Source organism: Lactuca saligna, chromosome 7 (genome assembly GCF_052625555.1).
Source record: "Lactuca saligna cultivar CGN05327 chromosome 7, ASM5262555v1, whole genome shotgun sequence".
In the NCBI taxonomy this organism is placed as follows: domain Eukaryota; kingdom Viridiplantae; phylum Streptophyta; class Magnoliopsida; order Asterales; family Asteraceae; genus Lactuca; species Lactuca saligna.
Window position 1 is genome coordinate 95,141,240 of NC_136423.1, and position 14,322 is coordinate 95,155,561.

The following is a 14,322-nucleotide window of genomic DNA, read 5'->3' on the forward strand; positions in this document are numbered from 1 at the left end:
AGTTCTTCCTATATCTAGCATTTAATTGTCGTTTCTTATCAATTAATTCCTCTAATGACTTATGAATGTTAGTTCTAGGTTTTTCTTTTTGGATTAGATTATATGTTCATTCAGAGGACATTTCACTTGGGACATCCTTCGTGTCACTTGTGTAACATCATGTGTCGGATCATCCGTGATTACAGTTTGTGGGCTACAAATCGGGCTTGAGTAGGTCTCGGGGTTGCAACGAGTTTCTAGAAGCGTAAAGCATCTCGTTACCTCTTCGTAGGTATAAGGTTCATGGGAATCGGGTTATATCAAGGAAGTGATGGAAGTTTGAAGTTGGGGCAGGATAAATCCCTTATTTGAGAAAGGTGGCAGCTGCGTACGCAGGGCGTACATATGTGTACGCTTAGCTTACTCATGTGCGTGATTTTTAAGCAGAACCACCTAATACGCTGGGCGTATTAGTCATACATTGGAAACCCTAACTTTGGATGTGTCCCTATATAAAGAATGAGATGGTCTCATTCCTGGCCACCATTCTCATTCTATAAACCCTCTAAAACCCTAATCCTTCGTTGATGGAGCTTGTGAGTGCCTTTGAGAGCCATGAGTGGTTTTGGTGTGTTCTTGGAGTAAAGAAGGAGCTTTGGAGAAGAAGGAGTGAGAAGTTCAGGCCTCGGATCTAAGCATATATGAGTTGGAAGCTTCATATGGAGGTATAAAGCTTCAAGCTGTCTAATTCTTTTGTTTTGAGCATCATATTAGAGCATTTTAGGGTTTTGTCCCCATAGGTGGAGACTTTATGAGTTATTGAGCCCCAGAGACCTTATTCAACACCCTTTGAGTGTATTTGGTGGAGTAATGTCAAAAATATCCAATCTTGGATGTTAGAATCGAGTCATGCATGAGATATGAGCTTAATAAGAAAAGAGGATGATATTAGGGAGTCCAGATCTGAGAAATGAGCTAAGGTCTTAATGGGTTAAGACCAAGGGAATGGAATAAAGCAAAACTGATCGTACGCCGAACGTAAGATCCATTACGCCCCATGTACTGGGTTGGTGTCCCCGATCAGTTTCATGCATGCATGAGTACGCTGAGCGTACCAAGGGAGGTACACCCCATGTAACCTCACTGTGGACTTGTGGGCTAAATTTCATTTTGTGCCTTGAGTGTTGGGCCTAGAGTTTGGGCTTGTTTCAATAGAGTTTCAAACCAGAGGAATATGTATATGTGTGCTTTGGGCCCTTGATTTGGGCTTGGTTTTTTGATTGAGAGTTGGGCCTCGGAAGAGCCCATTTATTACTGGTCCTTGGTGGGCCCAACGGGTTTTAGGTTATTGATGGGCTGGTCTGTATGATATATATATATATATATATATATATATATATATATATATATATAGACACACAGACACACACATGCAAAGTTATGTGATACCGAGACCGGACCGAAGGGTCTAATGAGCGGTAAGACTGGAGGGTCCTCATTGAGACCAGACCAGAGGGTCCAATGAGCCATGGAACTGGAGGGTCCCACTAAGACACATAGACTGGAGGGTCTTACATAGTTATAGCCTCGAGTGACTAATATGTTGTATGTGGTATTTTGGGGAACTCACTAAGTGTCGTGCTTACCGTGTTACGTTTTACGTGTTTCAGGTTTTTCTCAGGATCGTGGGAAGGCACCGACTTGATTGTACACACCAGAGAAAGAGTTATGTTTGAGGATCCTGGATTATTAATCAAACAATTATGGAAATACGTTTTATAAACTAAATAAATGAGAATTTGTGAAATGCGTTATGAGAATTATATGATTTTAAAATGAAAATTTGGTTTGGAAATTTTTGGCGTTACAAGTTGGTATGAGAGCCTTGGTTTGAGGGATTCGAATGCACCTTCGGGTATATCTGGACTCAAACGAGAAGGAGCAATGTCTACAATCAGCCAGAGCCTAAATGGTGATTTCTGAAAATACACTTATTTTGTGTTATGAGATACTGATAAGATACTATTTATGCATGCTAGAGGATAGGCTAGGTATTTCTTATTTTAGGGCTTGAGTTGCCTGATTTGTGATGCCTTAGCTTAGGAGTTGTTGTTGGATTAGGTGTCTAAGCCCATAACTATAATTGGTATATACTTGAATTGATAGCAGCACAGTCCTTTTGGGTTGCCCTCAAACCTAGCAACCGGACAAGGAAATTATGAAAGGAGAGATATTAATTTATTATAAGATTAATAAATTAATATAAATAAATTTATTAATATGTTAAAAGATTAATATATTAATAAGAAATCATTTTGTTTAATTGATTGTTAGCCAGAAATTAATTAGAATTAATTTTGGGGTTAAAAGAATTAATTATAAAGTGCAGGGACTAGTTTGCAATTATCTAATAGTTGAGTGGAAGGCTCCAGAACCTCCTTGGAAGGAGGTGGACGAAATCTATAGGGGAAACCCTAAGGATTTCGTCCAAGGGGGCTTGGATAAGGCCTTTGGCTTTGCTTAGGCCCTAAGCAAGGAGCATTAGGGTTTTTCCTAAACCCTAGATCCCTCAACTATATAAGGAGCCTCCCGGTTCACATTTTGGTCACTCTTTCTTTGGAAGAAACCCTTAGGACCGAAAATTGCATACTCCCTCTCTCTCCTTCTACTTTCCTTCTTGCTAGTTTGGGTGTGATTCCATTAGAGGCATTACACTTGTGGTGCTAAGCTTCCAAGAAGATCAAGATCAAGATCAAGGGAATTATCAATTGTTTACTATAACAATTGAAAGGTATGTAATTACTAAACCCTAGGTTGTAAATTTCGATTATAGCCTCTCTCTTCTAGGGTTCTTGTTTTGCAATTCAAAGTTGTATGTTCAATAGATAAAACATAGATCCAAAGTAGGTTGCATGTGAACTTAGGAATTGTTTTTCTAGTTTATTTGTTTTACCTAAAACCCATCAGTGGTATCAGAGCCATTGTTGTTTTAAATTGAATTGCTATAATAGTTGAATTGCAAATTAGGGTTTATAGCCATTAAACCCTAAAGGCCAAAATTCTCGATTTTAGGGTTTTGGTGCAAAGGGTTTTCGAAAACCCTAGCCTCCATGAGCCCTAGTCAAAATTAGGGTTAGGGTTTCCAAAACCCTAGCCTCTTCCCCTTGTAATTTCGAAATATGCTCCCTCTTTTAGGGTTTCTTTGTTTTGGATAATAGTTTCCTTATTGTATTATTGAGATAAATAAGGAAATTATCCTATCCCCATATTTTCGAAATCTAGAAGGGATATGGATTAGGATTAAGTTAATTGTTTAATTTAATTAGATAATCCTTAAAAGATTTAATAAATTAATTAAAAGTTAATTAATAGATAAATATTAAATCTAATTAATTGGTTTACTTAAATTTAAAATTTAATAGTTTAAATTTCGAAAAATTTATATAAACCCTTGGAGTTTTAAAATGTTTTAAAACACACCTTATATATATATATTATAATTAAAAGTTAAGTATTATATATGTATAAGAATATGGTCAGTCAAATCGCTAGTATGCCTCATTCATGAAGCTAATCTATAAGGGGGGTATAAGGAAACTGCCTATAAAATGGTAGTTGAATGGGTGTCCACTCTCACCCACCGCTTCCTTGATTAGTGGAGGGTCGTTAGCAGAACGGATTTGATAGGTCAACTACATCTCATTAAAAGTATAATGTTATTAAAGAAAGTACTAGAACATTATTTTATAAAATCCCAACTCTAGTTACTTTAGAAAAAATGTGAAAAGTATGCTAATCCATGAAATTGCACATTATGCTTTATTGGTCGTTAGTGGAGCGTGTGTGGTTAACCGGCACACTAAAAGGCACTAATAAAGAGTAGTAATGGGTATCTTATAATTGTCATTTTAATGGAGCGTGTGTGGTTTACCGGCACATCAATGGTTAATGATAAAGACAATGAGGTTACCGAGCACATTTGCATGGTTATTCACATCTTGTTTGTGATCCTCGGCATCCCAGTCACAAATAGAAGAGCATAATCCGAGATTAAAACATGCCATTGAATAGTTTCAATGTATATCAAAAGATCTAGGAGTTTCCAATACATTTAAAACTTAACCTTCTTTTTCGTTTTTCGTGGTGGAAATTGGTAAATCGTCATTTACCTACCTTCAAATATTCTACAAATTGGATTACAGCATCCCTCTTCCAATTTGTGGAATGTTGTGTTGGATCCTAGCCTCGATGTTTCTTTTGGGTGTTACGTCAAGGATTCTTATCAACTAACTTGAATTTTCTCTCGGTTTTGTAGATGTCTGAATCTAACCATGGTCTTCCCGAATCTAAAGGAACAAATATTCCTGCTTAAAGTCTGTTCCACTATGAAGGTGAAAGATCAATCCCTACCATATGGACTAACTTGATTCCACTTCCTCCACCTCCTCCCGTTATTCTCCCAAACCTACAAGTTCGAAGGCTTGAAAAGTTCAAGCTCACTCAAGCCCTTTTGGCAAGTAAACACGAAGATGGGAAACCTGTGTGTGCACACGTCTTAGAGGTGAAGTCACACATTGATAGGTTAAGCATGTTTGGTGTCGATATTTCAAGTGAGTTGGCTGTTGACTGGGTTCTTCAGTCACTTCCCAAATCATATAGTGAGTTCGTTAGAGAGTACTATATGATGGATCACGACGTGACCCTCATTGATCTCACCTATTTGCTTATAGCTGCTGAATCAGCAATGATTTGGCGTGCTAATCAAGCAAATTTGCCTGGTGAATCAAACTCCCAAACTTCAATGGACATTGAAAATGATGACATTGGAGATCCAGAAAAGGTAAACTCTGAGATAGTTCCTTGTGTCACTCCAAAAGAGTCCATTTGCTTTTATTTCCAAGAGAAGGGGCATTGGAGACGAAGCTGCCCTATCTACCTGAGAGATCTAAGAGATGGGAGAGTCTAGTGTTATGACTCCTCCTTGGGTATAAAATCCACTATCTAACTCCATCAAGTTCCTATTCATTCATTGTTAATACATAATGTGATAAGATTACATTTGAATGTTTTGCAGGATGAGAGAAAAAAGAGGAAGCTTGATGGAAAAGCAAGATGAGTCTTATCACGAAGAAATGGATCACCGTCGCATGGATTCGAAGATCATATTTTGAGCTTAGAAAGTTATGATAGATTTGTTAGGAATAAATACATAGTTTTTCAGTTGATTTTGCATTGTAAGGACAAGTTTTCCGCTGCTTTTATGAATAAAATAAAATTTTTGGTTTGAATAATTTTATATGTCCTTGCAATGAAGTCGTTATGAAAAATTGATGTATTGTTATCAATAATGGATTTGATTCTTAATTATGTCATTTGTGGAAATGTCGAGAATTTGCCAAATGAGGAAAGATTCTCATCACCCAATCTTCAATTGGACAGAAACTTGGAGTCATGCAACTTGATTGCGTGATGAATGAGAAACTTCATATTTGGAAATTAGACCAATTCTTTGACAAAGTGTCAAGAGAAGGACTAGGAGATCAAGTACACTAGGTTGTACATTGATCAAGTTCACCACGAGAGTGATAAAGATATTCGTCATGATTTACTAAAGTTTAGTGAATATGGTTATGCTTATAAGATTAAATATAATTCTGAGTTGATTGAAGGAATTTCAATCAATGGCAGAACGAATAAGAAGAATCAAGTAGGCAGAAAGATAAAAGTATCTCTATTCTAAGAAGAAGGGAGAGTAACTTTTATTGTGTTTTATGATAAGTCTTAATGATTAGGAACCATATCTCAATTGATCCTCTAAGTAAGTCTTAGTACATTTGCATGTATAAGAAGAGGAATCGAGAATTGTGGAAATGGTTAAAATCAAGAAGTCAATCATACTTCGTTCCAACATCAAGTCTTAGAGTTATACTCCAAGATTGTGAATTTAGTGACAAGTCTCAAGAAGGTTTATAACACTCATCAAATGTGGAATTTGGAAAAGTTTTATTATTCTTGCACATTTAAAATTTGTAAGTTGTGATGTCTTGGATAAGACAAAGACCAACTAGGACAAATTTTGTGAAGTGTTTTGTCTTGATAAGAACCACACTAACTCTTGAATATTTGTTTTGTAGAGGAAAGTTTCCTGACAAGAGAATCGTATATGTCAAGAGGTCAGTGGGAGTTTTAATGATCTTGAAAAAGGTTTCAAGAACTAATCAAGAATAAACCTTATCGATCATCACTAGCACACGACTTGAGGTTTATAGCCTACCGTGGATGACATACTCCTTTTCTATGCCATTCCAATTGAATTAATTATGCAAGTGAGTTCTATGAGTTCTCATGTGAATGCATAGAGACATAGCACCTTGATCAATGGAAAGTACATTGATAAGTAAGTTGATAAACCACTTGGAAGACATGGTGGGCACTCGTGTTACAATGAGGCAAAAAATCGAGATTGAGAAAGTTCAGTCCATATGAGTTTGGATTTGTCACAAACTTTGGTTTTGACAAATTCACATGGATAGGAACTTATACACCACAAAATCTAAGTGTCATAAGATTACCTCCTTCATGAAAATGATTGTGAGGAAATGCTTTCACTAAGAGAGATTTTAAGAAGATATCAATTGTGGAAATTATATTCTCAAATTCGATTATGGTTACGACATCCCTTTCCATAGTTCGAATTATGAGATTTGACAATTAGTCTGAACATTTGGGACTTAGTGACATAAGTTCTGAATTTGTCTAGACACACATATGAGCTTTCTAATGCAAAGGTGTATGATTTTAAGAAGCTTTGATAAAGGCTTATCAAAGCATTAGGTATTAGAAATATGAACTTAAGGAATTCAATAAGCATTGTTCTCTGGAAGCTTAATTGTTTTTTGAATACATGTCAAAGCTAGTGGGAGCATAAGTGTTATGCTGGTAAGAAAATAATCATCATGTTAGTGGGAGCATGATTATTATGGTAAAGTATTGCGAGCTAGCAATATTAATTATAGAAAACAAAGATTCACTTTGCAAAGTTGTAATGTTTGAAAAGTTGTTTTCGCTATAATTAAGGGAGAGAATATTATAATTCATTTCAAAATTCTAAAGCTTAGATCGAGAAATGTTAATAAATTTAGTCAAGGATATATAGTGCATTCTCAAATTCGATTATGATCACGGCATCCCTCTTCATAGATCGAATTGTGGGAACAGGACACATAAAATATTATGGCAGAGGGATGATAAAGTATCACTTCTTTATGTGAGAGATTATGCATCATGTCCAATACGCTTCGGGTATAGGATCGATTGCATATGCTATAATATTTTACCATTCTAAAATTTTCCAAATGCCTAGGGCATTAAGAGGGAAAAAGGAACTAGAATCGGTTTTGACTAAAATAATTAAACAACTATCAAAGGAAAATCTGAGGTTCACTGAGGATTTGTCGTTTGTGAGTAGTATAGTACTGAATGGGCTATATTGACATTATTATGAATAGATAAGATTCTTTTAAGAATAAGCTATCATATGGCAAATATGGAAATGTCTCCATATTGGGAGTTGGATGTTGAGAGTCTGTGTCTAGATTAGAAACTTTTATGCAAGAAGGATATTCAAAGGAATGTACTTTGAATGTGATACTTCACGTCTGTGGAATTATCTTGTAACAATTTCCGGTAGAGTACTTTGTAATTTCATTGTCCAAAGTCTTGGTGACTTTTGTGCTATGACTTTGCGAAAGGATCGTTGCATAAAATGTTAGAATCTAGCATATTCTAGTAGTTGCAAGAACCTTGTGTTCTAACACTAATAATAGGGATTGGGAATTGTGAAATGAGCATCATTGGAAAGGTTTTTCAATTGATTTATTTCACAAAGTATGGACCATAGGAAACCAAAGTATGCATGCTTGGAGCATGGGACAATTGTGGTTATAATTCAAGTAATAAGTTGATTTTCTGAAACTATAAGCAATGAATAATGAGTAATCAATATGGTGTTTAAACAAAAGTGTTTTTATTTACACTCAAAAGCTTTGGGGCCATATAGGATTAATATTATTATTGCGTTTCACTTTGCATGTTTTGACTTCCCGAATAATAAGATTATTCAAACTCCACAGTCGCTCGTACTTTTGGAAGTAAGTAGTGAATCAAGACTGTCATGAACTGGATTGTAGATTGTCTAAGGATAGACATGGCAATAGATTTGCTGCAACGTTCATGAGTACTCAGAAATTGAGATTTGAGTATTGGATAAACCCACGCTCAGAGTATTACTTCATGGAATTCATCACGAGTAATACTGAGACGATAATATCTATGATCTTGAAAAAGAGATATATGAGTTGTAATTTGCAAGTCAGCTATACATTGGTGATACAAAAACGCATCAGTAACTTGGTGTTATAAAACGTATTGTCATGTATGGTTTGATGAGTAAAATATACAAGCATATGAGTCAATGTTTATTCGTTCCTTTTTCCCTAACCGAAAAAGCGATATCTGTGGGCCCCTCGGTGATTTGGTGTTGACTTATGTGCTGGGCCCAGCCAGGACTAATTGATGTGTTCGATTAGAAGTCCTATATCATCACAAATCAGAAATCGGGAAACATAGATTCTGGACTAAGAGATTGATTGTATTCCATGTCTTATGTCTGGGGATATCTTGCAGAACGAAGGATTATATGATCACTTATCTTAGGACTCGTAACTGACTGGGTCAGAGTTCAGCAGCAGCTTTTTGGAAGCTACAATTTGCTGGTCAAATTTAGAAGGCATACTAGAAGTTATAGTTACAGACTTATCCAAGTGGGAGACTGTTGGATTAGGTGTCTAAGCCCATAACTATAATTGGTATGTACTTGAATTGATAGCAGCACAGTCCTTTTGGGTTGCCCTCAAACCTAGCAACCGGACAAGGAAATTATGAAAGGAGAGATATTAATTTATTATAAGATTAATAAATTAATATAAATGAATTTATTAATATGTTAAAAGATTAATATATTAATAAGAAATCATTTTGTTTAATTGATTGTTAGCCAGAAATTAATTAGAATTAATTTTGGGGTTAAAAGAATTAATTATAAAGTGCAGGGACTAGTTTGCAATTATCTAATAGTTGAGTGGAAGGCTCCAGAACCTCCTTGGAAGGAGGTGGACGAAATCTATAGGGGAAACCCTAAGGATTTCGTCCAAGGGGGCTTGGATAAGGCCTTTGGCTTTGCTTAGGCCCTAAGCAAGGAGCATTAGGGTTTTTCCTAAACCCTAGATCCCTCAACTATATAAGGAGCCTCCCGGTTCACATTTTGGTCACTCTTTCTTTGGAAGAAACCCTTAGGGCCGAAAATTGCATACTCCCTCTCTCTCCTTCTACTTTCCTTCTTGCTAGTTTGGGTGTGATTCCATTAGAGGCATTACACTTGTGGTGCTAAGCTTCCAAGAAGATCAAGATCAAGATCAAGGGAATTATCAATTGTTTACTATAACAATTGAAAGGTATGTAATTACTAAACCCTAGGTTGTAAATTTCGATTATAGCTTCTCTCCTCTAGGGTTCTTGTTTTGCAATTCAAAGTTGTATGTTCAATAGATAAAACACAGATCCAAAGTAGGTTGCATGTGAACTTAGGAATTGTTTTTCTAGTTTATTTGTTTTACCTAAAACCCATCAGTTGTTGCTATCTATTAGGTGTCTTGAGTATGTGCTGGGTAAGAGTATCTAGTAGGAATATTTCAGAGGTAGAGTTTTGAGTAGAGGATTAATCTAAGAGAGATACCTAAATGAGCATTAGAGGAGTTTACTAAGAGAGTAGTTAGATACCCGCGTAGGGTAGAGTTGCTTGAGTTTGGTGACACCTTTTGAGTGTGAGCAGAGCAATTAGTAACTATAACCTAGAGTGGTGTTACATGCTGGTGGAGAATATTCGATGCCCGAATGCTGCTTGCTTCGTGCTTTGTGGAAGTCTCGATGATGGGAGTCAGCTACTAAGTGAATATGACGATATTGAGGAGGTAGATGGTTGGTATCACGAGGAGTTCTTCAGCAGTTGACGGTAGAGAAGTGTGAGAATCTAGGAAGAGCCTAGGGGGGTGAACTCAGTCAGATGAGTACGCTAATAGAGGAGAGTGTTTCGTTGGAGAGTGAACACGCGTGACGGGATTGGTGATTGAGGAGGTTGAGTGTAATGCCTGTGTTTCTAGGCTTGCCATTTTTAGCAATGTGATAGTCTAGGTTAACCTTTGTAACCCGTTTTGAAATAATAGAAGTGTATTATTTGAGTATTATGTGTTTTGTGCTTAATTGCTTAATTATGTGGTTTGATTAATTAAGAATAAAAATAAGCGTCAAAATTTAAGTGTAAAATAAACTTGATATCTTTAGATAATGTTGTAGTAGTTGAAACAAGGTTTCCGAAGATATAAAGAATGCCGAAATCCGAGTTATAACGAAGAAGTTACGACCTGTCAAAGTTTCACGTCAGAACTGGCACCACTGAATAACGTAAAAAGTGAAATTTACGTTAGAGCGATATTTAGCCTTAGTGATCTAAACGAGAATCGAAGATCTCATTGTTAGTATCAAAGCGATAAAAAGTTAGGCGAGAACGGACGTCAAACGAAGAAGTTATGAAATTATAACGAAATTTTCTGTCCCGGCCTATTAAAAATAAATAATAAAAATAAAGTCAAAATTAGCCGACGAAGTCTAAATGAAAGTTGTAGAGCGTAGTCTCACCTTCGCGTGGATATAAAGAACGTCGAAAACGGAGTTCTTATGAAGAAGATATGAATTTTCGAAGTTTATTAAATAATTAATAATTATATTTAATTATTAAATTCGGCCTTATCCGAAGACGAGCCACCGGACTCATCCGGAGTACGCCCCGCGTACAGCGAAGGATGTCGACACTCGCACTCGAGGACTTTGGATGACGCATGCAGTGACGTTTCGGAGGCAGTACGCCCCGCGTACTGCTGTAATCCGCGCGTACTCCGAGGCATCAGCCTCCTATAAATAGGATGCGAGGGTTCCGGGTTTGTTTGCTAATTTCCTTTCGTTTTCATGCCGAAGCTCTGCGTTTTTACCCCTGAAGCCATCCCGAAGCCCCGGTAATATTCCCGAGTCCCGAAGCAAGTCCCGAGATCCCGAAGATCCCGAGAAGTGCGGTTTCCGAGCCGAAGCTTTGCCCGCGAGAAGTTCGATTTTTGTAGAGATTTTCCAGATATGCTGTGGATTACTACTTCTGCAAGTTGTAGTGCTGTCCGATCATCTTCTGATCAAGTGAGTGTGTAGTTACTTTCTTCTAAACGCATAATTATGAAGTATTTTATATGAAATACGTGTTATGTGTATAATTTTGTTGTTATGTGCGTGAATGTATATTCACTCTCTTTAATCTCATAAATCTGATTTGGTTTCTATGAAATACGTGTTATGTGGGTATGCCTCATCTGTTATGTGAAATATGTATTGAATGAAAATGCTATATAGGTTTTAAACTATGTATAAAAATATATATTTTTATCTACTAATATGTTGGGTAGAACATGGGTAGATAGTTGGTGTGCAATAAACAGATGAGAGGCCTCGATGTTGTTGTTGTTGTTGACCTAGTTATTCAGCGGAGTATGGATAACGACCACATACTCCTTCTAGATAGTCTCGTGGAACGCTAGCAGGTTCATAACCTGTAGGTGTTGTGAACGATGTGTTCACCGGTGTACTCTATCCCCCTCATGGTTGCCTTTAGGATATCTATTGTTGAGGAAACCCCTTAGCAGTAATGTCTATCCTAATGAAAATCCTAGATTAGGTCCCTTGTGATAGATGTTGTTTTAGGGACGTAAAGTGAGGATAACGGGAATGGGTAATCGGGATAGAGATTGGTTGGTGAAATTAAATATAATTTATTTATTGTGGGTTGAAAACCCTATATGCTCACCAGGCTCCCAAGTCTGACCCACTCAGTTTTATTTGTATTACAGGAAGTGGCGCAAGGGCGTAAGATGGATGAACTATCATGTTGTTTTGTTTACAAGTCTGTATATGTATATATTTGTTGAATGACTTGTAATGTTATTGTTTATGCTTAATGGTCTGTATCGGAACATGACACCCCGAGTTTTGATTATATAATGAAAATACATTTCTTTTATGAAATGCTTTGGTAAACATTGTTTTATCATGTTTTGTTTTTGGGAACAAATTCCGCAACTCTTTCAAATCAAAAGGATTTACTCTGAAATTATTTTAAAAGCATAAATGAAAATCGGTCTTTGCTGGCCGTGATTTTGGGGATGTCACATTGAGCAACTACTTAGAAAATCTAGAACGATCCGTGTAGAAAGTTGTTGGGTTATGAGCATTCTAACACTCCTAAGTGTACATGCAACCCTAAATACCTTGGATCTATGTTTTCTCTATTATACATGCAAATATGAACATCCAAGGTATTATCCTAATCTATCATACAAAATAATGGATATAACAAGATAGAATACATACCTCTTTGATAGTGCTTGTCTTCATGAAGCTTGAGTGCTTAGTGCCCCAAGTGTGACACCTCAAATGGTTCACACAACACCAAATACACTTGGAATAACTTGAGAGAATTCTACACTTCATAAAATCGGCTAGCCCTCTCTAGAATAATACTAGTGGCCGATTTTTCCTCAAGAATAAGATGCTTATATAGTTGTACAATTAGGGTAAACCCTAATTGTCATGACTTTCCATTTCCTTGGATCCATGGGTTCACATACACCATGGAGCATCCATGGAGCATCATATGGGTTTTGGCCCAACTAGATAATCCATGGAGCATTAGCCCACTATACAAGTATGGATGATTTACACAATCAACCCATATATTTAATTAGTCTTCTCTTGATCACTTAATTAATCCTAGATTAATTCTTGATCAATACTAATTAAATAATCTCATTATTCTTATTATTAATATACTAGAACTTATAATATATTAATAACCGTAAGTGTCTTATTTCTCTCATTATAGTCTATCCAAGTGCATGATGCCATGCAACCCAAATGGACCATGCCGGGTCGGGTCAAGTCTTACCAATTATAGTTATGGACTTAGACATTAATCCAACAGTCTCCCACTTGGATAAGTCTAAAACTATTATCGCGTATGACTTCAGGAACCAACTGGCAATCGTAGCTCTCAAAAGCTTTTGTCGAACTCTGACCTTGTAGATGAACTCTGATCTTGTCAATGACTTGTCCATTAGATAAGGGATCATATATTCCTCCATTCTAGATATCATATGGACTGAGACATGGATTATAATCATTCTCTCTGTCCATTAGTTGTTTCCCGATTTCCGATTTATGACGACTGACTAATTGAACAAATCAAATCAGTCCTGGCCCGGCCGAGCACTTCCATTTGTCATCATCAAATCATCGAGGGGCCCACAGATATCGCTTTCATCCCGAAGGTAAAAGGAATGGATAAACTTCGACTCATATGGCTTGTTCTACTACTTGTTGAATCATACACAAAGACACGTTTTATAGCACCGAGTTACCAAATGCAGTTTCGTGCAATCAATGTACAACCAACTCATAGTAACAACTCATATCTCCAGGTTTGAAGAATATAAGATATTATCGTCTCATGATCACTCGTGATAAAATCCATGAAGTGATTCCAATGAGCGCGGGTTGAATCCAATACTCAGAACTTATGAGCACTCATGAGTGTTGTAGCCATTTGTCCAACAACTTAGACCTCTACAAGCCAACCCATGACAGTCTTAATTCATATCTACTTCCAACATATGACCGACTGTGGATGGTTTGAATAACTTAGTCATTCCGGAAGAATAACCTAGTTTATTCGGGAAGTCAAAACATGCAAAGTGAAACACAATAATAATTGAATCCAATATGGTCTCAGAACTTATGAATATAAATAAAACTCCTTTTATTTATCACCATATGATTACACATTATTCATTGTATATTGTTTCAGCTATCAACATTATTCTTGAATTTAAAACAATAGTTGTCCCATGCTCCAAGCATGCACACTATGTTTTCTAAACAATAGTCATGCCATACACCAAGTATGCATAATATGTTTGTCTATGATCTTTATTTTGTGAACTAGATCAAATGAACATAACTTCAATGATTCTCTTTTCACACTCCTACATCCTTACTGCAAATGCAAGAATTCCAAATTCATGTCATTTACTGAAATCTGTTAGATTCTAAACTTATATGCATCGATCCTCTTGTAATGATTATGCACAAAGTCAGAAAGACTTAACAACACTCATTACAGAGCATTCCAAAGGA